General features: G+C 39.3%; 1 protein-coding gene across 1 annotated transcript in view; it reads left to right on the top strand.

Moving 5' to 3' along the window:
- The window catches only part of LOC136863295 (sedoheptulokinase), a 165,775-nt gene that overhangs the window by 36,316 nt on the left and 103,473 nt on the right, over positions 1 to 25,986 (top strand). The gene's annotated exons all lie outside the window — the stretch shown is intronic.

The raw sequence follows: 25,986 nt of genomic DNA, 5'->3' as shown, positions 1-25,986 counted from the left end.
CTGTATGCATTCAAAACATGCGCCGAGCGCGCAGGCATTGTGGGAGACAGCGTGCAAGCTAGCACTGCTCCAGAGTGCCAGCCAAGGCCAAGTGACGTCACACCGAAGGTTCTCTCTTGTTCTATGGCATTTCATCATGAACAGAATGTAGTGTCATAATTTCGAGAATCTCACCTTGTAGGCCTGAACAATAAATGCTGCTAGCCAAAATTTCATGTAAATCGGCGGAAGGATGGCCGAGATATAAATTTTTCTAGATGCCCACATGTGCAACCGCGCCGTCCGACCTTTGGCAATAAAAGGGAGTCTCCAGCCTGGAGTAAAGCAGTGTGCAGTATGCAGTGAGTGTGTGTGTCACTCAGTGTGTGTGTCACTCAGTGTGTGTGTGTGCAAGCAAGCACATCGTCGCCTCGCTATACGGTTCGTTACTCTGTCCGGATGAGTACATGGGTTCGAAAGTGTTAATGTTGAAAGCCTTCTCCGTGGACTTTGACTTTGCGCGTGAATGAAAGCTTATTTTCGTTTCTATCAGTCTGTAGGGCTGTGCAATTGTATTTCGTTTGTGGATTGTGACTGTATGTTTGAAACTGTACTGTAGTTGTTTCCTCTACCGTGTTTAGCTGTCTCGTAAAATTGTGCCCTGCAACTGAACAATTCTTTTACGAACAGTATCACGTTATTTTGTAAAGAACAGTGCTTACTTTTTTTTTCCCTCAAAGGCTGTGTCTATCACTCCATGTGAAAACAGTGTTAATATCTCCTATCATAAACTGTGCCAACCTTCATTTCATTCAAAGACTATGTCAAATCCCCTCATAAAACTGTCAAAAATTACGCCTCAGTGATAACCTTGCCTCAGAGAAAATTACGACGTAACAGAACTTGGACTGTCATAAACTGTTTCTTTATATTCGTAGAAGCTCTCATTTATTTTAACGAGAGTGTGCGTGTTGAACTCATTGCATACAGTGCAGAGACTGTATCCAAAGAATTTAATTTATTTTTTTTAGATTGAGCGAAGTGCTTAATTATTGCATCTCGGAAGGTTCCAGATTGCTTTCATTGTCTATTATTTCAAGTACGATAGTGCCTACTGCATTATTCCCACGGACTGTGACTTTGATTTCATCTTTGTTTCAAAAGTGCGTCCAACACCGTTTACTGTGGAAACTATTCAAAAGTGCTTCGCCTTAATTCGCAGTGCGGTAGAAAAATGTTGCACCAGATCCCCTTGACATTCTGTGCGGAAGTTCATTTCACTGCTCCTTAACAACTGTTTCACGCTGCACGATCTGCCTCGGGTTCGAGTCGCCGTCAACGTCCAGTGCTGAGACAACACCAACGACGCAGGACGACGCAGGACGACGCCGACGCCGCTGAACAACGTCCTCCACACCTTCAAGGGCAATCTCACAATACATCTGTAAAAGGTGATATAATAGTTCCACTTTAATCATAAGTTTATTTCACTACCCTTCTCTCTCGCTCTCTAAGCATGAGCCGTACATGCCTTGACGTTATTCATGCTCTCCGAAAAATTGAAGTACGGGCGTTCCTGTTTCAATACATACATTATCATTATAGACTGTTATGCCTTTCAGCGTTCAGTCTGCAAGCCTCTGTGAATTTACTAAACGTCGCCACAATCTGCGATTTGCAACTAGTGTTGTGGCCTCATTTAGTTCTATACCTCTTATCTTTAAATCGTTAGAAACCGAATCTAACCATCGTCGTCTTGGTCTACCTCTACTTCTCTTACCCTCCATAACAGAGTCCATTATTCTCCTAGGTAACATATCCTCCTCCATTCGCCTCACATGACCCCACCACCGAAGCCGGTTTATGCATACAGCTTCATCCATCGAGTTCATTCCTAAATTAGCCTTATCTCCTCATTCCGAGTACCATCCTGCCATTGTTCCCACCTGTTTGTACCAGCAATCATTCTTGCTACTTTCATGTCTGTTACTTCTAACTTATGAATAAGATATCCTGAGTCCACCCAACTTTCGCTCCCGTAAAGCAAATTTGGTCTGAAAACAGACCGATGTAAAGATAGTTTCGTCTGGGAGCTGACTTCCTTCTTACAGAATACTGTTGATTGCAACTGCGAGCTCACTGCATTAGCTTTACGACACCTTGATTCAATCTCACTTACTATATTACCATCCTGGGAGAACACCCAACCTAAATACTTGAAATTATCAGCCTGTTCTAGCTTTGTATCACCAATCTGACATTCAATTCTGTTGAATTTCTTACCTACTGACATCAATTTAGTCTTCGAGAGGCTAATTTTCATACCATACTAATTGCACCTATTTTCAAGTTCCAAGATAGTACACTGCAGTCTTTCGGCACAATCTGCCATTAAGACCAAGTCGTCAGCATAGGCCAGACTGCTTATTAAATTTCCACCTAACTGAATCCCTCCCTGCCATTTTATACCTTTCAGCAGATGATCCATGTAAACTACGAACAGCAAAGATGAAAATTACAGCCTTGTCTAACCCCTCTAAGAACCCTGAACCAAGAACTCATTCTACCATCAATTCTCACTGAAGCCCAATTATCAACATAAATACCTTTGATTGATTTTAATAATCTACCTTTAGTTCCATCGTCCCCCAGTATGGCGAACATCTCTTCCCTCGGTACCCTGTCATATGCTTTCTCTAGATCTACGAAACATAAACACAACTGCCTATTCCTCTCGTTGCATTTTTCAGTTACCTTGCGCATACTGAAAATCTGATCCTGACAGCCTCTCTGTGGTCTGAAACCACACTGGGTTTCGTCCAACTTCCTCTTAACTACTCATCGCACCCTCCCTTCCAAGATGCCAGTGAATACTTTGCCTGGTATACTAATCAATGAGATACCTCGATAGTTGTTGCAATCCTTCCTGTTCCCTTGCTTATAGATAGGTGCAGTTACTGCTTTTGTCCAATCTGAAGGTACCTTACCAACACTCCATGCTAATTTTACTACTCTATGAAGCCATTTCATCCCTGCCTTCCCACTATACTTCACCATTTCAGGTCTAATTTCATCTATTCCTGCTGCTTTTTGACAATGGAGTTTATTTACCATCCATTCCACTTCCTCAAGCATAATTTCACCAACATCATTTTCTTCCTCCCCATGAGCTTGACTGTTCGCAACATCACCAGGGTGATTTCCTTTTACATTGGGAAGATGTTCAAAATATTCCCTCCACCTCTCCAGTGATTCCCTGGGATCTAGTGTATTATGAGTTCACCTGAATTACTCAAAACACTGTTCATTTCCTTTTTCCCTCCCTTCCTAAGATTCTTTATTACTGTCCAAAAAGGCTTCCCTGCTGCTTGACCTAGCCTTTCCAGATTGTTACCAAAATCTTCCCATGACTTCTTTTTGGATTCGACAACTGTTTGTTTTGCTCTGTTTCTTTCATCTACTTACAAATCCCTGTCTGCCTTGGCCCTTGTTTGGAGCCATTTCTGATAAGCCTTCTTTTTACGTTTACAAGCTGCTCTCACTTCATCATTCCACCAAGATGTTTGCCTTTTCCCATCTTTACACACGGTTGTTCCTAGACATTCCCTTGATGTTTCTGCTACAGCATCCCTGTATGCTACCCATTCACTTTCTATATGCTGAACCTGCTTACTGTCTACTGTTCGAAACTTCTCACTAATCATATCCATGTACTTCTGTCTAATTTCCTCGTCCTGGAGATTTTCTACTCTTATTCGTTTGCAGACAGATTTCACTTTCTCTACCCTAGGCCTAGAGATACTTAGTTTACTACAGATCAGGTAGTGGTCTGTATCATCGAAAAATCCCCGGAAAACTCTCACGTTCCTAACAGATTTCCTGAATTTGAAGTTGGTTAAGATATAGTCAATTATGGATCTGTCTACAAGAAAAGTAGCTCTTGTTGTTACGTAGCTGATGAATGCCTTGCAAGAGGAAGAATGCAAGTAAAGTCATAATTTCATCTTTATTCGTGTCAGTCCACTAATTCACTCTTGAATAAAGTTTCAAGGTTGGTGTGCTTTCTAAAAACTGTTGATCATACCGGTTGGTTTCCCTACTTATTAGTTTCGCTAATTCAGGAGTGATAAACAATTCAAAATATTCTAGCGGATTATTTACGTCTTCAGTTTGTACATTTAGTCCAGGTTATGCCATAAATGTAAATCTCGGCCGTTTAGATCCTACCTTTGTCCATACACCGAGCTGAATATCACCGCTAGTGCTTCCGTCATGTTCACCCGAGTTGCTTTCACCATTGCACTCGCTATCTCCAACATTTCAACATTAGTCTCACTATCAGATGACACATCACGCTCCGAATTGTCACAGTGTAATAAAACAAACATTTCTTCTTCTCACAGACATTTCCGAGCTCCACTTGCACCTGCTATAATACACTGTCTGCCACTCTCAGCAGCCTAGCGGCCGGTACTGGCTGGCTGCCAGCTGGGCATGGAACAAAAGCATTTTGTCTGGTCACGTGGTTTTAGGAGAGTGCTGCTGTGGGCAAAGCTCGAAACTAACATACATGCACAAAGGAAAGCTATCTTGTATTCTGCGACAGAATAAGTCTTTGTAAACCACATTTGTGGTATTGCATTTTTGGGCTATGATGACCAGGCTACTGGCAGAGCTAACTATGGAACATGCGACATAAAACTGTACATCTGACCTGTGAAACAGTCCTCTCTCAGGTCGAAAACAAAAAAATTCTTATTTCTTTATTTTTAAAGGAGATTCCAAATACCTATTTCCACATCTGAAACATCTTCAGTTTTGAGATATAAGTATTCTCATAAAATGAATTCAAGCACTTTATCAGTCCTTCCCACCCCCCACCTAAGTGGATTTTCCAAAAACAGAAAGTATGTTTTTCTTTATTTTTAAAGAGATTCCAAATACCAATTTTCACATTTGTAATATCATCAGTTTTTGAGATTTAAATATCTTCATAAAAAGAATTAAACTCCTTTTTCATTTCTTTTCACCCCCGTTAAGTAGCTTTTCCGAAAATAAAAAAATCCATGTTCGTTTATTTTTAAACGAGATTCCAAATACCAGTCTTCACATCTGTAACACGTTAATTTTTTGAGATTTCTGTAGATACATTTTAACAATTCAACCGCTTTTTCAATTCTTTTCACTCCCGTTAAGTGGCTTTTCTGAAAGAAAAAAAACGTGTTTGTTTATTTTTAAAGGAGATTCCAAATACCAATTTTCACATCTTATAACATGTTAAGTTTTTGAGATAGACTATAGATACACTCATTTTCAAAATTCACACGCTTTTTCTATTCTTTTCACCACTTTAAGTGGATTTTCCGATAACAAAAATATACAAGTTTATTTTTAAACGAGATTCCAACTACAAATTTCATTTTCATGTCCGTAACATCCTCAGTTTTTAAGCTATATATATCCTCATAAAAATAACTTACTATTTCTTCACTTCTGTTCAACCCCCCACCCCCAAATGGATTTTCCAAAAGATACGTGTTTCTTTATTCTTAAAAGAGATTCCAAATACCAATTTTAACATCTGTAGCATCTTCAGTTTTTAAGATATAAGTATCCTCGTGAATTCAAATCCTTCTTCATTTTTTCCAGACACCCCCCCCCCCCCCCAATAAGTGGACTTTCCGAAAAAAAGAAAAAAAACCGTTTTATCTTTATTTTTAAAGGAGATTCCAAACACAAATTCGCATGCCTGTAATATGAGTTCTTGTGTATAATAATTTTAAAAATTCACCCTATTTTCAATTCTTTTACTCCCACCCCCACCTCAATTGGATTTTTGAAAACAAAAAAGATGAATTTCTTTAATTTTAAAGGAGATTCCAAATACCAAATTTTACATCTGTAACATGTTACATTTTTGAGATATACTCATTTAAATTCGCCCTACACTTTTAACTTCTTTTAACCCCCCCCCCCCCCCCGCCAAGTTGGTTTTCCAAAAAAAAAAAAAAAAGAAGTGTTTCTTTATTTTTAAAGGAGATTTCATGTACCAATTTTTACATCTGTAACATTTTCAGTTTTCACTTATTTTTACCGCCCTTAAGTGAATTTTCCAAACACAAAAAAAAAGTGTTTATTTTTAAAGGCAATTCCAAATACCAATTTTCATGTCTTTAAACTGTTAAGTTTTGAGATACAGATATACTCATTTTAAAAATTCATCCCCCTTTTCACTCCATTAGCGATGGAATATCCAAAAATCCTTCCTTAGTGAGCTCCTACTCTGTGATATAAATGTATCCCCAAAATATCATTTCTTTTTATACAGTAGTTTTGGCTTGGTGATGATGAATCAGTCAGTCAGGATATGTTTATTTGTATATACCTAGGTATAGATTGAGAAGACTTATTTCTCCTTTGTCATGACCTGTCAGCCCGTCAGGGGTTATCCGTGCTAAGTTAGCCCATCAAAAGCCTGGTAACAGCAGTTGAACCAGTCCCAGCTTCCATCCTGTTGATGACAATTTTCCATGGGTAACTTGCTCTGGAACTTCAGTCCATTGGTTGCTATAAGACAGAGAATCATATATTTATTACCATCTCTTGACAGATGTCTCCGGGAAGTTCTCCATCACAAAGAAATACTTAGCATACACTTTACTTGGGTATTGTTTGTCTCTATTTAAGAAGCCCTACTTCATCTCCCGACTTCACTCACGGTCGTCTATTAAAAATGAACCTGCTCTTCTAATCAGCATTCTCCATTCACCACTCTCGCTGCTTAAATTGTTCAACTGGTTCTTGTTTAACTAGCTATTGTCTCTGTATTGAAACGAGAGCGACACACCTCTTGCAACTTCACCATGGTTTCCTCCTCTATTTAAAGACTCGTATCACTCCACCTCGCCATAGGAAATCCTGCGATACACTACAGTTTCCTGTGTGGAGTGAGCTTGCTGGTTCCCATGGTCCTTCACATAGATCTCAGATTAATTTGACCCTTGATATTACCAAGTTTTATGATCTAGTATTTTCATGATTATTCACTTCTTATATTTCCATCAACTCAGATTTACCTGAATCAGCCTATTACCTAAGATCTATCCTATTTCCAGGATCCCTGCCAGCCCTGTGTTGGCTCAAATTTTTGGTCCAGCAGTTGGCTATGGGAGTTCCTCAATCTAACTTCACATGCATCCCCTCTCTCAACTTGCCTTCTCTTTCTTATCCACACTGCTTTCTCTCCCTCAGTCCCTGTTGCCTTTGTTTGAACGAGGAAAGGAAATGAGACTGTCTCTGTTGAATCTTGAAGTTGATACCCTTTCAGTATGGAAGCTAAATTTGCTTTGAAACATTCATGAGGTTGTTTGTAAATTTTAAACACGTGTCTTCATGAAAATTTTGGTGCAAATGCTAAATGATACATCTTTGGAATTTCGTACAGAAAGGGTCTTTTAACATTATTTATGGCACCATCAAATGTTTGACAATGTAATCAAGTCTTCAAATTCTTCTGGATCTGATTAGGAGGCAGAATAAATTGTTTGAGTGGGTTGAACAGAATGTTTTCTTACTCTTGATTCTATAGAATATTATTTTAATTTTGGTCAAGAGTCATTGTTTACATTTTTTTTCACCTGAGATTATGGTAACTATGTCACTGTGTGGTCCACAGTTCCTTATAACATAGTAACATAGTCATGCAGAACTGCTCCTGCTTGACAACCACGACATCCATCAGATTGCAAAAAGTCATTACGGGTGTATTTATCTTTGTCCCGTTCTGAAATTTAGCATGTACATAGAACAAAAATTATACAAGTGATTTTATTTTTTATTTTGAAGGAAAAAAAATGAAATATTATTATTAACATTATGTGGCAAAGATAAAACAAGACTTTTATTTTAATAGAAATACAATTGTGATATAAGTGCTAAGATGGCCAAAATGAGTTTCTTCAGTTAATTAGTAATGGAGGTTACAACTATTTACATGAGTATGTGCATGCTTTATCATAACTTTCTATTTAGAATATATGCAAAAGTAAATAAATTTCCATACATAGTATGGTTCGTGGTGTGGGTTACTATAGTCACGCCCTAGTTTGTGAACCATAGGCAATGGTTGAGTGGTGTAGTAAGTGGTCCTGATAGTCGGGATATAGACACACTTTGAGTCGTGGTCCTCTTTGTGCTCAGGTGGCTAGGGCTATACAAAATGAAATACCATTATTAACATTATGTGATGAAGATAAAACAAGAATTTTATTTTAATGGTAACACAATTGTGATACATGTGCTAAGATGGGCCAAAATGAATTTCTTCAGTTAATTAGTAGTGGAGGTTACAACTATTTATACGAGTTTGTGCATGCTTTATCATAACTTTCTATTTAGAATATATGCAAAAGTAAATAAATTTCCATACATAGTATGGTTCGTGGTGTGGGTTACTATAATCACACGTCCTAGTTCGTGAATCATGGGTAATGGTTAAGTGGTGTAGTAAGTGGTCCTGATAGTTGGGATATCAGTTGCTATGGAATAGAAGTGAGCATCTCATATACGCTCTGAGTCATGGCCCTCTTTGTGTTCAGGCAGCTAGGACTATATAACCCATCGATTGTCCCTAAACCATTAGAGGAGAAATTCTCACTGGGACTATCTGTAAGTAGAGTAGAATTCTAAACATCTTGCCTAGGCTTTACAGTCCTGATGGGCCTTGGCCCTACCTATTAATTACTGCTCAGCCCGAAGGCCTGCAAAGAGTAGGATTCTACTTCTCAGAAATTTACCAACCACGCTAAGAATGTTTTATGTAAACCTCGGACCTATGTCCCACTTCCTTATGACAGGCTAAGGACTCGTTGGAAACAACTTGGCAAACAAAATAGAATAAAACTGAGGCTTATGGAATAAAGAAAGTAGTTGTTTCTGTTAGACATATAAATGAACAATTTTAAATATTTTTTTATTGTCTCCAGACAGTCCTGGTGCAGGTTTTTCAAAATGATGTGTTTAAGTGACTTACACATCTGTTAGGATTAGCCTGTACCTATGACTATTTACCATTACACATGGGAGGGTAGGGGCACCAGATCCATAATAGACTACTTCCTCTGTCCCAAAATAATATTTGCATTTCTTTAGCAAGTAATTTATTGACAACACACAATACAGAAAGGAAAACACTTAGAGCACTAATAAAACACAACAAGCTGATGTTATTGACAGTATTCACAACTGCATCTGGCCACTCAACAATGTCTAAGGCGGCATGGGGGTGAAATGACAATGTAAGAGTTACACTGTAGAACTAGAGGTAAACACCCCTGTCATTGCCTTCTCTGTTTCCACATGTGAGACGATTTGTAGCAATGTTTCCATGAACCTTCATGCATTCAGTCATGACTTGTTGCAGGTTCAGGAAAACATTTTTCATTGTCTCAACAGGAAGGTCTTCGAAAGCTTTTAAAACAGCAGTTACAAGTTCTTCTACTGTGGATGGGTCCTCTTGATATTGGAGAGATGGTATGGCATTGAAGAAGCCGAGATCAAGGACATTCAGATCTGGGCCATTTGGAGGCTGACAGTACAAACATATGGTTAGACCAGTATTAGTAGCAGCAGCTATAAACTCAGGATCAGAAGGATTGATGTGCGGTTTTTGCATTATGCTGTTGTATGTAGTTGGGTTTTGATGATGTCCATGAAGGCCATTCTTACTTGATAGCAGGAAGAACTTTCTCGATGAGCATTTTTCTGTATTCGTGTTGTGTAACAGATTGAATGGGTTTACTAACCTTTGTATCCCTACTGTCGGATTTTTTATTATGGACACTTGAGTTTAGGCTTTAATTACAAACGAACCAGTAGGCCTATTGCAATGCGAGTTATACCAATATTTTCCTTGTTTAATTCTACATTAGCGTATATAAGACACATTGTTTTCGACGTTCATTAAATATTTTTTATTTGTGGTTGTAATAAATATTGCCCGGGTATTTGGCTTCTTCCCTAGGAAGCGCTCACTTAGGAATATATACAAGGAAAGATACTTGTCCGATGGTAATGACATTTTTATATGTTATAACCACATGTATTTGTAGTGTAATACTGAAGTTACAATTTTTTTCAACAACCGCAAAAAAAGTTCTTATAATTTCTGTAAAGCAACTCTTTCTCAGCCCAGGATAAACGTACAGCAGCAAACTTGGGCTTGTTTTTAAGCACTCAGTCATGGTTACCAGAAACTACAACAACTGTAACCGTACAGTGTGGTACCGAATTTATGAAGAGTAATATTGAAAGGAGGTTTTTTGTATGCCGAAGTGTGCGATTAACAGCAGGCCGGGTGGTGAAATCGGGCGCAGTGTTGCCGCGTTCAGCAGTAATCATATGCGCAACGAACACAGTACACACGCCCCGCGCAGTTGTGAAACGGAATGCCTGTGACCTTGGTTTGTCTGCAAGCTATTTTCAGTTGTCCTATGTTTAGCATGTTGGCCACGTCACTTCAAGATGCCTCCGAGACCGCCGTTATCAGAGGGTGAACTTGCAATGATTTTGAGTGCTATTTGTTTCTTTCAATGTGAGGGGCGAAAACTAGGGGACAAGAGGTTCCCTCTGTACCAGAAAGTGGCAGATTGTCTTGGATTATCGCTGTCGTCAGTGAAGAGAGTAGGAGTAAACTCTTTCAAGATTAAAATTATTCTGTCCACCTTTTCAATACAAATATATATTTTTAGTGGTTAAATTCCACATGAATGAAACACACCAGTTAGGGACATGTTTCGCCCTAGTTATGGGCATCTTCAGCCTATATTAATCCTAAGGTCAAGAATTAAAACTATAAACATTGGAACTTATAGTAAACTAACTTAATACTAAATACAATTGTCTTATGCTATTTACACAGTTTACAATATGTACAGTATGTACAATAAGTGCATTAACCTTGCCAGAATTTATGAACAATGAATTACATTTTTTTTTACAATGACCAAACCTCCAATTGTAGATTCGATTGATCACAGCTTGAATTGGGGCTTCTTAATAGTATTGACTAGAATTTATCACTGCGTGAGTTGTGGTTTCTTCAGCTGTTATAGTCGCCTGAGTCATAAGAATTTTTACAACACCGGAATCGTGGATAAAATCGTTAATATTCAATTTATAGTCCACATGTAGTTGGAAATGAAATCCATTCAAACGAAGACAACATTTGGGCCAAAAATAAATGAACTTTATATAATTGTAAATTTGAGAGGGCTTTCTTTTGTATGTTGCTTTAATTTCATTTCTTATTCAAATCTCGTTGATCTTATTCAGAATTCTGTTCGTATTATGAACAATGAAATTTGAATTAACTTATTTTATAATGACTAGAATTCCAATTGTGGATTGGATTGATCAAGCGTGAATAGGGGTTTCTCAAAATGTATTGACTAGAATTTATCACTGCGTGAGTTGGGGTTTCTTCAGCTGATATGGTCACCTGAGTCGTTTATTTTTGTTTTCAATTTCTGAATTTGTTTTTTATGGTTGAAATCAAAATTAGCATTTAACTCTTGGGCCAGTTTAGGTAATTTCTTTTTTACTTCGTATCTAACATCGTTTTGAATCTCAATGGGGAGTTTCGAAATACCGGTTTCTACCTCTGCTACTGTATTGATGATGTCGGTTGTTTTATTTCGGCTAGGCCAATTATACTTTAGGCCCTTATCCAATATCCCAATTTCTTCCTGAGAAAACTGAACGTTTGTCAAATTGACTACTGTGGATGTGTTAACATGTGGGGATGCTGGTCTTAGTGAAACCTTGTTATGTGTGGGAGATCGTATCTTAGATTGTATTAATTGGGAGAGTTTTTTATTAAGTGTAGCTTGCTTCCTTTCTAATGCAGTATTCAATTTATAGTCCACATGTAGTTGGAATGAATTCCATTCCAGCGGAGACAACATTTGGGCCAAAAATAAATGAACCTTATACAGTTATAAATTTAAGAGGGCTTTCTTTTTGTACGCTGCTTTAATTTTATTTCTTATCCAAATCTCGTTGACCTTGTTCTGAATTCTATTAATTTTGGTTAAACCCTTCCTCTGCGTGGGTTTTAGGAACTTTGGTACCAATTTTTGTTCAAGACATTGTTTTAAATAAGCTATATCTTGTTAAACTGCTTATTTTGACCTTAAGATTCAAATATCTGTTTAAACGATAATTTGCCTGGTTGGCTATCAAGTTACAAGTAACTAATCTCATTTTGTTCCGTATTGAAGATACAATAAGTAAACTCTTTCAAGATTAAAATTATTGTGTCCACCTTTTCAATACAAATATATATTTTTAGTGGTTGTTTTATTGGCAAGAAAGGAAGTGGTGATTACCACAATGAGATGAACTCGACTCATTATGCAGAATGGTTCACGAAGGTCCTGAGTTTATTGCCTCAAAGGTCGGCTGTCGTAATAGATCAAGTTCCATATCATACGATGGTCGTTCCTTCATCTAAAAACCCGAACATGTCATGGCTGAAACCTGAAATTATATATTGGATAACATCGAAGACTATTTCACTACCACCTGGAGTTGATGATTATAACAAATTAACGAAATCAGAGCTGATTGTCCTTGCCAGAATTAAATATTGTAAATATATGTAAATAATAATGCAAATAACTCTTGTAAAAATTGTACAGTGTAATATTTCTAAATTAGGAAGTAAACCATTTTTAAGCCTGCCGTTGAAGGTCCAAAAGCCCTTATAAGAAAAGGTGATGGGAAGTGGAATTTATAAGAGGAAATAAAATTAAAGGTTGAAAGTAAACGAATAGCTGTGTTCATTGTGCGCGTGATTACTACTGAAAGCGGCAACACTGCACCCGATTTCACCACCCGGCCTGCTGTTAATCGCATAGTCTGGCGTACACAAAACATCCTTTCAGTATTACTCTTCATAAATTCGATACCACACTGTACGGTTACAGTTGTTGTAGTTTCTGATAACCATGACTGAGTGCTTCAAAACAAGCCCAAATTTGCTGCTATATATTTAACTTGGGCTGAGAAAGAATTGCTTTAGAGAAATGATAAGAACTTTTTTTGGGGTTGTTGAAAATCATTGTAATATATGTGGTTATAACATATAAAAATTTCATTACCATCAGACAAGTATCTTTCCTTGTATATATTCCTAAGTGAGCGCTTCCTAGAGAAGAAGCCAAAAACCTGGGCAATATTTATTACAACCACAAATAAAAAATATTTAATGAATGTCGAAAACAATGTGTCTTATATACACTAATGTAGAATTAAACAAAGAAAATATTGGTATAACTCGCAGTGCAATAGGCCTATTGGTCCATTTGTAATTAAAGCCAAAACTCGAGTGTCCATAATAAAAAATCTGACAGTAGGCCTACTTTTGCTACTATGTTTTTCTGGCTCCTGGACGATGAATGGAAATAGCCCAATTTTACCATCAGAGTACTGGTTACATATTGAATCAAGATGGGGACTTGCCACTGCTGCTAGAAACATCACTTTTGTAATGAAATGTTTATTCTGACAAGTTCGATGTGTATTAGATTCTTTTGCTGCAATGCAAAACTTGCCTGTTTCTTCAGACATGTAAAACCATTATTCAACAATATAGATCCGATCAAACATGTCCTGAAATCTTGCTCTACATGTTGAAACTGCTGGATTTAACATTGACAAGCAGAATTGCAAACGTTTCTGTTCTCATGTTCAGTATTGGTTTCATTCCTGATGAATGTCGTCGTACGTCTTTTTCTTGGATTCTGCGATACACTGTAGATTTTGCCATACCCAAAGCCTCAGCCATAGATCTGATAGTCTTTCTTTGATGCAATGAAATTACTTGAAATCTATCATGATCTAGAGAATTTTTCTTTCTGCCAACTCTCTGTTTTACTCTAGAGGAGACATCACCAAATATGTTGTCATTCATTATGGAGTTCTCACCTTGTTTCCACATACACTTTATGGACCACCTGTCGTGACACAGGTTTTGCCACGACGAATAGTGATGAATAATCAGATTGTTTTCCCCCGAGCGGTTGGGAGTTTTACTTCAATGGGCCTAGGTGATTCGCTACGTGTGAAAGAGACGAAATCCTCTGCTTCCCAAAACCTTCTTTAATTGTAGACTGATGAGTATGTATAATTATATACAGTATTTACAATCTCCTTCTCAACTTCAAATATCACTAACATAGAAGACTTGGCGTGGTCGAAGTACCGTACTGAATATTCTAAGTCCAAACTCGGACCTTATTATTATTATTATTATTATTATTATTATTATCGGAGACCTGACTGACAAAGCTTCCGCCCGCACTCCTAGTAGACTTGTTCCAAAAAAACCTTGACCAGGGTGTGTATCCCTGTTTTATACCTTCACTAACTTTCGCCTCCCTTCGAGAAGGCCATCGAAGTTCTCATCCTATGGAGACTGTCCACAGACACACAAAAACGGAATTGCCTCCTTCCGTTCACTTTCCACCCACCTTTTCTAAAGACATACTACGCACCTTCAGCAGGGTGCAGCATGTGATTCACTCTACTTCGACCAAGCCTTACTTCTAATTGCACAACCTGTTGCTTACAGCTTTTGTGTGCCTTCAAACTCTTAAATCTTATATGATTCTTAATTTACTTATATTCTTCTCCCAGCATTATAATTATGATACCTTGGCCTTACTGCCATTACATAGTCATCAATATTAGCTCTTAATCTCCCCATAATATTAATGTATGTCTCAGCGACACCATTCCTCTTACGTTCCCGGTCATGGGTTTGATTCTCGGAAGAGTGAGTCGTGAGCTCGAACTGGGGCGGACACGACACCTGCCCCCCTTGGGGAAAAATGAATGCAATACCTCTGCATTCATTTTTACTCTTACTCTTACATCCTGTCGGAGTCTCTATGCTCTTGCTCGTGGGTGCGTTGCACCAAGTTATCTCTGGTAATTGCTCTGCCCGTTGTAGGGCGCTCATGTAACTTTAATCCCGGTAGCGATCCCGAGTGGCTAGATGCCCTTCCAGCCAGTTGAGGATGCTGAAAGTGGACAGTAATGTCCTCATTAGAGACCTTAGCTCTGTGGTCATTAGCGATCACATTTTGGAAAATACATAAGTCGGGACAGCGCTCCCTATTGTCTTCTATGCATTTACTTAAGGATCTACACCTTGTACAGCAACCACAACTGTAACAACAACAGCAACAGACTATTATAAGTACTACAAACAAAATAATACCAGTTACAATTTGATGTACACTTGTATACTGTTGGGTCATTTGCATTTTAAATTCCTTTTCTTTGTGTATTACCAGTGCTTCTACTTCTTCCTTTTTATGGCTGGCTAACCTTAGGTCACTTATATGGTTCAGTAAGCTTCCTACTGTGACCCTATTTAATTCTGGTACATCCTCTAATTTGATCTCACTGTCTAATTGCTCACAACAATCATATATCAACATTACTTCTGGCACTAAGTCCTTCTTCGTGGTAGTATTTACTGAACCTGTACTCTGAATTTTACTAGTGGAACTGTAAACTGTACACAAGTCTGTGAATTGTATTATTCCCACACCATTTAAACTTATATCACTGGTAATATCCTGACAAACACTGGTGACCTTTGTTTCATGAGGCGATACAAAAATATACATATTATCATCAACAGGTATCCATATGAGTTCATAAACTGACAAAACACTTTTCTTGCAGTCTTCCAGAATAAAACTAACACCAGTTAACAACTTGACAATACAACTACCCTTTGACATTACATTATTAATAGGAAAATTTGCTTTGCATAATCTCTGTCCATTGTCAGTCCGCTTGCACTGTTTCACTTGTTCATCACTTAATTCTACATATGTCTGTCTTTCTTGATCAATTAATACATACTGTTTCTCATTAGATATATACACAAAGTGGTTTGGATTACTCTTCATGGGAGAGGGGAAAGGTACACAATGGTACAAATTGTACTCTATTTTGTTAGTGAGAGGGGTGCGTAAAATATACACCAAAGCATCTTGAGTTATATATACACTCACTGATGATATTTTCAAAATCAAGTACCCATAAGTGACTTGCAAATCATATGGCAGATCATAACCCTTAGGAAAATCTCTTTGGGCTCTCTTATATGCCCTTACTAGATCATCGGGGCTTAACACTTGGACACTCACCGTGCCTGTCTGAGAACTTACAACACTATCTAATAAGATCTGATAATGCTCATGCAATTGCATCAGAAACCCTTGCAATTCAATTAAGTGTTTATTTAATGATATTTGCATTTCTGATTGTCTAAAAGCTTCATTTATATCTGTTGTTTCATTTTGAATGAAACTCTTAAGTTGCTCAAAATTTTCACTTAGTTTGAGTTCATTTGCTGTGATGTCATACAGAGTATTATTAACAGATTGTAAAGTTGACTTTACAACTAACATTTGACTTTTTGCTACTTGTATCATTGACAATTGTTCCTGTTCTAGTTCTTTAATTTTGCCCTCGTAGTAAATAGCGTCACTCTCATCCATGGTTCCGAATAACGTCTTCGCAATGGTACCGATTGCATTAATTAACCCGCGCTTACTTTGTTTCCCGTTGCCTTCCGGCGTACTGACCCTAGTAATTTTCCTAATTAAGTCCTTAATCCCTTGAATCCTTTGAAATTGTTGTTCTACCAACATTATCTCATGTTTGCACTTAATATGCATTTCCTTTTCTATCTGGATACACAGGGTTTTAGTCTTCTGTAAATTTCTGCGGGCTACATTAAATAGATCTGCCAAATGTGTAAGGTTAACATAAGTGATCAGTTTCCATTCTACAGTGTACAATTGTACTTCCCCTTGATAATCAAAATAGACTCCGGCTGTATTTTCATACCGATTCATCTTGAAATCCAATTGACTGGTGGGTATGGACACCCGTAGCAACATAACTGTGACGACCAACATTCCCCAGGTCGTGTGGCTTGTCATCCCTTCCATCCGCCTGGTTCGTTCACCTCCCTGCAAGGTAAACAATGACTTTCACTTTCTGTCAACTTTACGCACTATACCGTTAGGGTGTAGTGGACTCTACTCTTCACTGTTTGTCTGTACCTGAATACACACTTAATGTGACTGACTGTCTTACTGTAACGTTTGTCTTCTCGTAATTGTGCTCTGTACTAGTCTACTGGTATACTCGTGAGTAATTTTACTAAAATCTACGAATTCCTTTTCGTAACTGATATCTCAGTGAACTTCACCTCTGGGCAGCTCTAACAAAAATTTAGAGCTATCATTAGCCCGTTCAGAAATTCTCTCTCCTTGTTTGACTGACGTACCTACGTCACTTCTCCTTACCTAACGCCTGGATGGTAAATATCATTGGCAATTAAGAAATTTGAATAGCATCTGCTAAAGACTGCAGAGGATTTGCCTCGAGGAATGGTTACAGAAGTTAACGTTAAATACAGGTATGAATCTACCAAAGTGACCTTTCTGGGATTGTACTCCGTACCCTTGGAGTCACATCTCACGGGATGGTTCTCGACTTAGTGAGAACTTCCCTTTCAGTGGATTCTGTTCCCACGAGAATCACACTGTTGTGGATAATCACCGGCCTAATGGTGACATATCCCAGGCAGAACCCGCCTCACTGAGTTCATGCCTCACTCAGGGCGCCCGTATTTGTGCATAAAGGACTGAATACAAGGCCATTCCCTAAGTGGAACCTTTAGTCGCCTCCTATGACAGACGGGTTCGAGTTGTGGTGTTATTCTGGTTGTGTAACTGTATGGGAAGAAAAGTATTAAAGTGTAGAGTGTTGTTTGTGCAAATCCCCGACACCACACGGGGTTATCCTCATGATAACGACCCTTATCCGACTATCTCCTGGATTACGTAAAACGTCTATCTGTGAAATTTTTCTGTACCATGAATGAATTTCGTTTCAGTGGAACTAGGCTTGGCATCACGCCCCTTCTAATTTTAATAATTACAAGCAGATCTCATTCACTTTTACATACAACGCTACCTAATTTATTCATTTAATTTCTAGTGACAGTAAGTGAAGGCTTCTTCAGAACGTGCACATAGCAAGTGTAGATAATTTTAATCCTCATTATGAACTCGAATTCTCTCCATACTCAGTTCGAACCCTGCAGTTCCCTTTTGACGAGTTGATATCTGGACATACAGTCTCGTCATCTGTAGTCCTTCTGATGGGTACTTAGGACGTACTTACAATGGTACTCCCATACCAAAATTCCTAGTTTCCTCTCTTACTTAGGTTAAAATTTCCAATACTTTCCTGATTTCGATGCGACCTGACAGAGTATTTCAACCAACTCTATCAGCGGTACACGATAATTCACAATGCCGTTGGAGTGAGGGAAGTGTAACTCACTGCGACCTAAATAGGAACCCATGACCTTACATTTCTTCTCTAATTAATGTACATTTTTAGTCTGTTCTGGTGGACCACAATTTTCTTACCACGTTTGTTTATCTGTAACGTGCAATTCACTCCCGATACCTTAGTAATTTTATAAGGACCTTGATATGGTGGAGAAAGTTTCCTTGAACGTCCCCTTCGTAGGGCATCGTTGCGTAACAACACAAGATCTCCTACTTTGAATGAAACTTCATTCTTCGTTTTGTCATAATACTCTTTATCTCGCTCCTTGGTTTTAATTAACGTCTTCCTAGCTACTTCATGACTCTCTTGCAGTTGTCTGGTTAACTACTCCAAGACATTCTGACATTCGTTATAATTCGGTTCTGGTTTCCTTTGGAGAACACCAGGAATATTTGCCTTTCGCCCGAATATTAACTCAAATGGTGTATAACCTGTACTAGTGTGCTTGGTCGTGTTATACACAAACATTGCCATAGGAAGATAACTATCCCGGTCATCTTGTGAACTGCATACATAATGTCTTAAATATTCTGCTAGCACTCTATGAGAACGCTCCAGACTACCGTTAGATTGTGGTCGAAATGCCGCTGTATGGACCTTCTTGATTCACAATATTCTGCATAATTTCTTAAAAACATCTGACATAAAATTTGCACCCTGATCTGTCATTATGATATTTGGTATACCGAATACACTAATTACTCTATTAATCAGAGTTTGTGCTATAGTTTCTGCAGTTTGGTCTGGCATAGCACTTGCAATTAAATACTTAGACAGCTGATCTTGACAGGTGAGTATGTACCTGTTCCCTGCTTCCGTTACATTTAAAGGTCCTACTACATCTAATGCTGCTATTTTTTCAAAAATTGCTTTAGGAGTGTCTGTAATTTCCATTGATGCCCTTACTTCAGGCCCGGTAACCTTATTTCTTTGACACGATGGGCATGAGCATATGTACCTTTCTACTTCCTTCTGCATCCTTTCCCATTGATAGTGGTCTTTTATCCGGGCATACGTTCTTGATATGCCCTGATGGCCTGATACTAGTGACTCGTGACATTCCTTAATAATCTCTCATTTCTCTTGTTCTGTTAGCTTCGGGCTAGTATTCCTAATCTCTTCGACTATATCCTCCCTATTACTACCTTCTTCACTCTCACTCTCAGGCTCTGTCACCTCTGCCATGGCGTCTTCGGATTCAGAGCTGAGTCTCCGTGGTTGTGCATTATTATCTGAGCTAACAGGTGATCCTAAGGGGTCATTTCCTCATTACTAGTCTCTTGGTTAGTATCACCAGATTTAACTACTCGCACTTTTTGATCAGGCTCTTCGTTCCTAACTGGAATTCTACTTAAGGCATCTGCATTGCAGTTACGCTTGCCTTCCTTGTACATTATCTCAAAGTCGTACTCTGCTAATTTCTATCGGAATTTAATTAATCTAGAGGATGGGTCTCGGACATTAAATACCCATTTCAAAGGCTTATGGTCTGTTACTACCGTAAAATGCCTGCCGAACAAGTACGGCCTAAAATACTTCACACTCCAAACAATTGCTAGTAATTCTTTCTCTGTCACAGAATAATTCTTCTCGGCCTTATTTAAAGTTCTACTAGCGTAAGCAATCGGTAAATCCTTACCTGTCTGTCCTTATGACAGCACTGCTCCTAAGGCCTCATTACTAGCATCTGTAGTCAATATGAAAGGTTTCTCAAAGTCTGTGTACTGCAATATTGGTTTCTCTGTTAACTTTTTCTTTAAGATCTGGAATGCCTGCTCTTGCCTATCCGTCCACTCATACGGTACTTCCTTCTTAAGCAGCTCATACAGTGGTTTCGCTATCTTACTGTAGTTCGGAACGAACCTGCGATAATAACCTGACAAGCCTAGAAATCCTTTCACCTGCTTCGGGGTGGTAGGCTGAGGATATTCTCTCACTGCTTGAACCTTCCGATCATCAGGCTGAACACCATCCTTGGTAATCACGTGTCCTAAGGAAGCTACCTCCGTTCTTAGAAATTCGCACTTATCTGGACCTAATTTAAGATTCACCTCTCTCAATCTCTGAAAAACATCATGTAATCTCTGATTGTGGTCCTCTACAGAGCTAGCATATACAATCAGATCATCCATATAAGCCAGACATTTAATGCCTTCTAACCCTGTTAGTGCCGTTTTCATCAAGCGCGTAAAAGTCGCTGGCGCGTCTCGAAGCCTCATGGCTAACCTCTTGTATTCATAATGCCTTCCTAAGGCAGAGAATGCTGTCTTTTCTGTGTCCTCAGGCTTCAGCAGTACCTGGTGGTATCCACTGGTCAGATCCATAGTGGAAAAATACTTTGCTTTTCCTAAGGCATCTAATATCTCAGAAATTAACGGAATAGGATACGTAGTTCCTATGGTGACGTCATTCAAAAGTCTGAAGTCTACAACGACCCTCCATTTTTGCTTACCAGAAGCATCCATTTTCTTTGGAACCAAAAGGATGGGACTAGACCATGGAGAAGTTGAAGGAGTTATAATATCATCCTGTAACATCTGATTTATCTGGCCACTTACCTCTTCCTTCTGAGCCTCAGGTAACCTGTACTGCCTCACATGAATTGGAGGTTGATCTACACGTGTAGGGATAGCATGTTGAAGTATATTCGTATGCGTTAATTTATCCCCTTCTAGATGAAAGATATCCTGATAAGCCGTACAGATATCATAAATTTTCTCCCTGTCTTGGGAAGCTAAGTGATCTACTCTAAGCAGCTCCCGTATCCGCTGCGTTCGAGATTTACCTTCCCGAATATGATTATTATTATTATCATCCCTCTGCGCGACCGGGTTCTTGGCCTGACTATCGCCTTTTACAGCTATGGCTTCTTCAACTTTGTGTACCTCTGCTGTAATTTCGCTTTCTACATCCAGTAACTTAACAACTGGGCTTCTCAATCGCCACTCCTTGTCAGTAGTATTCAACATACTAACGAGTGCGACATAATCTTTGGCTTTTGTTAAACACTCTGCTAAATATACGCCTGGTTTTACTTCCTGTCGCTCTATCAGGCCTTCGGCTGACTGTTTGGCTACCTCTATAGCCACGATTTTCTCCACTCTTGGTTCGAGCACTACCCACATATCCTCTTTCACTCCTAGTGGATATCTTTTACCTGCTTTCACAGCATAGCCTTCTTTATAATTTAAGACGCTGTCCCTTAACACGTCCTTTCCAATTATACTGTCTTGTTTCAAGTTAAAGTCGTTGTCCACTACATGGAAATCCGAGCATCTACCACCAACGGAAATTCGAACCTTTCCTTTGGTTTGTTTCGAACCTTTCGTTATCCCTCTTAGCTTTAAAATTTCCTTGCGGTTAATCCAAGCACCGTAAGGAACACTACCTTCCTTAATACGAGAGACATCACTTCCTGTATCGATTAAAAATCTTAAGGCAACCTTACGCCCGTCTACTGCTACTAGTACGGTACCTTCCTCATGCTGACCGACCTTACTGGGAATGATGGTCTTCGGGGAGGTCTCAAGCATCCCTGACTTGTCTCCCTTATCTAGTTTAAATCCTCTCTCTCAGTTTTAAACCAGCACTCTTTGGCTGAATGCGACCATCTCTTACAGATTTTACACCGCGCCTTTTCGCGTGATTTGTCACAGGATTTATTATTATTGTTACCACTCTGAATATTCCTAGTTCGACTCCTAGGCAAGAACTCTGCCCTGCTTTTGGGTTCACTATCGCATCTGGTGTGACACTGCCACTGTAGGTGTCCAACCTTGCCGCAAGCATAACAACACCTGGACTCCGACTTCAAATCTCTACATGGGCACTCTGCTTTCCTATGCCCTCTTTCATTGCACTTAAAGCACTTCGGCCCTACACTATTCGTGCGCTGTTGGTAACCTGAGGTGCGTACTATGTTTACCTCGTTACCGGTCACTTTATTTCGGTTCTGGTTAGCTAATTTCTTTTTCAACTGCCGTGCCCAATGGCCTGGCTTTCCGCAATAATTACATTTTATCTCTCCCGTGGAGTTTCTTCGAGGGGTAAGGGATTCCTTCGCCTTTGAGCCCTGATTTTTCTGCTTACAATCCTTAGCCATGTGTCCTCCTTGTTACAATTAAAGCATATTAACAGCACTCTGTTATAATGGGGAGATTTACTAGGTTTTTGCGACCCCTGCGCGGCCTTGCTCTGCCACCGACTTTTTGAGTGGCTTACCGGTTGGGTATGCGCGCCTTCTCTTCTAGAAGCCGTACTATTCCTGAGGAGTGCCTCTCTCTCCTTCTGGGAATTAATCAAGGCTTCTTCCTGTCTAGCAATGGCTAGAGCTGCCTCAAAAGTTTGAGGACTACGATCCTGTAGCTTACCCTGTATTCGCACAGTATGGATCCCTTGAATGAAAGCCGCTATCGCGATTTTCACTAGCATTTTGTGCTGCCCTGTATGATATTCTATTGGTTCATTTTCTAGGATAGCGTTTCGAAACATCAACGCTATTTCTTCAACCCTATGTGCCCATTCGGCCACCGTCTCCTTCGATCCTTGGCTTTTGTTGGAACAATTGACACAAATACAAGTCAAAAGTGCCCTGTTTTCCGTAATATTCCCAAAGAGCATCCTTAGCTCTTTTCCAATTGACTATATCACCTCGAGACAACAATTTTTCACGAGCAGAACCCGTAATCTTTGTCAAAATATATCTAAAGAACAACATTGGTCCCTATCCTTAATCATACTCTGTGCGGCATCCACATTAGCAATAAACTCACGCAATTGCTCTGGTTTAGCACCACTAAATTCATGACCTATTAACCGGTATCCCTCAGTAACTGACACGTATAAATGTCCATCTTGTGCGTCCCCCGCACTATCATAGTCAGAAACATTATCTGGCACATCATTGGGTACATTGGAATCTGCCATATTTACAACACTTGTGGGTACTTACCACTACCCGAATATCTGCTGTCTTCTCCTGGCGTCCCGACGTTGAGCTCCTCCAGGTGCCTTCTGCTGCTCCCTTGTGCTGATGTCCGCTTCCTTCTGCGTAGGCTGGAACGGTAGGCCTCTCGTCTGCTACTCTGGACCGGATCTGCGAATCTTCTTGCTTGAGCTAGCCTCTTCTGCGGGGCTCTTAAAAAATCTGTCTCTTCACTGAGGCGGAATTGAACCCAGTACCCCACGTCTGATACCAGTTTAGTTTTTCTGTCGTGACACAGGATTTGCCACGACGAATAGTGATGAATAATCAGATTGTTTTCCCCTGAGCGGTTGGGAGTTTTACTTCAATGGGCCTAGGTGATTCGCTACGTGTGAAAGAGACGAAATCCTCTGCTTCCCAAAACCTTCTTTAATTGTAGACTGATGAGTATGTATAATTATATACAGTATTTACAATCTCCTTCTCAACTTCAAATATCACTAACATAGAAGACTTGGCGTGGTCGAAGTATCGTACTGAATATTCTAAGTCCAAACTCGGACCTTATTATTATTATTATTATCGGAGACCTGACTGACAAAGCTTCCGCACGCACTCCTAGTAGACTTGTTCCAAAAAAACTCGACCAGGGTGTGTATCCCTGTTTTATACCTTCACTAACTTTCACCTCCATTCCAGAAGGCCATCGAAGTTCTCATCCTATGGAGACTGTCCACAGACACACAAAAACGGAATTGCCTCCTTCCGTTCACTTTCCACCCACCTTTTATAAAGACATACTACGCACCTTCAGAAGGGTGCAGCATGTGATTCACCCTACTTCGACCAAGCCTTACTTCTAATTGCACAACCTGTTGCTTACAGCTTTTGTGTTCCTTCAAACTTTTAAATCTTATATGATTCTTAATTTACTTATATTCTTCTCCCAGCATTATAATTATGATACCTTGGCCTTACTGCCATTACATAGTCATTAATATTAGCTCTTAATTTCCCCATAATATTAATGTATGTCTCAGCGACACCATTCCTCCTACGTTCCCGGTCACGGGTTTGATTCTCGGAAGAGTAAGTCGTGAGCTCGAACTGGGGCGGACACGACACGCCTATGAATGGCAAATTTCACAGCTTTTCCTTTATTGACCCTGCTACCTCAACTACAGGGGTAACACAAAACAAGGCACAAACAGAGTTAAAAGGGGAAGGAAAGAACAAACTACACAATATAAGAAATCACTACACACTCGGAACAGTAGTTGGCATTACGCGGATCTCCAACAAAACATGTATGTAAACATCAGTAGGGCCAACTAGTGAACAACAAACTGGGAAGATGGAAAGGGCTGGGAACCTACTAAAGGCATGGACATGGCTTAGACAGCGGATTCCAAAATAAATGCCCGTGATCCTTAGATTCAAAGAATATTATTTACCAAATAATTTTACAAATACATTTCGCATACAATTCCGAGTTGCGAGTTATAAGTTCAGTGATGTACATAGCTTATTTCGTAGCAGTGTAAATTCAAAACTCAAATCAACTATACATCTATTTACCAATGTAGTTGTACAATGCAAAATACAGTGATGTGAAAAGGTTATCCAAAACTTAGCGTACCTAAGGTGATACAGAACTACCAGAGGCAAACCCCAAGAGAAATAATATTAAACTACACTCTGCATATTTTAGTGAAACAAGAAATAGAAATAGGAATGCCTAGCTGAAAAACTAAAGCGTCATAAGTAACTAATTTGGTGAATCTAGGCGAGGTTAGGGCAGACTCCTGTATGAAAAGCAAATCGGAACATTACGGAAATTTTAGCAGGAACGGAATTCAAGAGTGCCTACCCGAGGAGAGGGCCATCCCGGAAGCCGGGGGACGTCAACCAGATAGGCTGCTCGCAGACATATAAACCGAGACCGACAGAATTCAGGATACAGAATTAATTCGAACACTGCCTCGTTCACTATATATAGGAATTACTGGCCTTGGAGGCAGCCAATCAGCGTGCATGTGTTCCCTATCGCCACCTAGACTCGCCAATCACAACCTTACTTTCGATCGCGAACTTTGACTAACATTCTAGAATACGCATGATCGCGAAAGTCGTATTTTTCCAGAATAGACAGAACACATTTTCTAGAACACATACCAACAAAGTAACACACCCTGTACAATAGTTATGTAACTTTCTGGATCTTTCCAGGAACTATAGACAGAATTCTACTATTTACAAATGCCTATGTTACAACATTATACAGTACAGGTTAGGTCAATAAAAATAAAACATCATATCATATTTTACAAACAAAGTCTTAAAAAAATATATATTCCACTCGCATTACATAGTTCACTTGTAACAGACCCCTTTGCAAGACACCATTATTGCTTACACGAAATAAATGCTCGTAAATTGCTCGCTGCTGATTTTCTCCAATATTTTTTGCTCTTCCCATTGTTCCAGTGTTACCTAGCCACAAAAACTACACTATGTAAACATTGGCTACTTCTGCAATGTCGAAAAATCATCAGACTCATGTAACAACCACTGCATTCACCGATAGCTTGCTTTGAACTGAATGTCCCAGTTTTAGCGACATCTACCTA

This window comes from Anabrus simplex, chromosome 2 (assembly GCF_040414725.1).
Source record: "Anabrus simplex isolate iqAnaSimp1 chromosome 2, ASM4041472v1, whole genome shotgun sequence".
Classification (NCBI taxonomy): domain Eukaryota; kingdom Metazoa; phylum Arthropoda; class Insecta; order Orthoptera; family Tettigoniidae; genus Anabrus; species Anabrus simplex.
The sequence above is the reverse complement of the archived record's forward strand: the minus strand, read 5'-3'. Positions and strand labels throughout refer to the sequence as shown.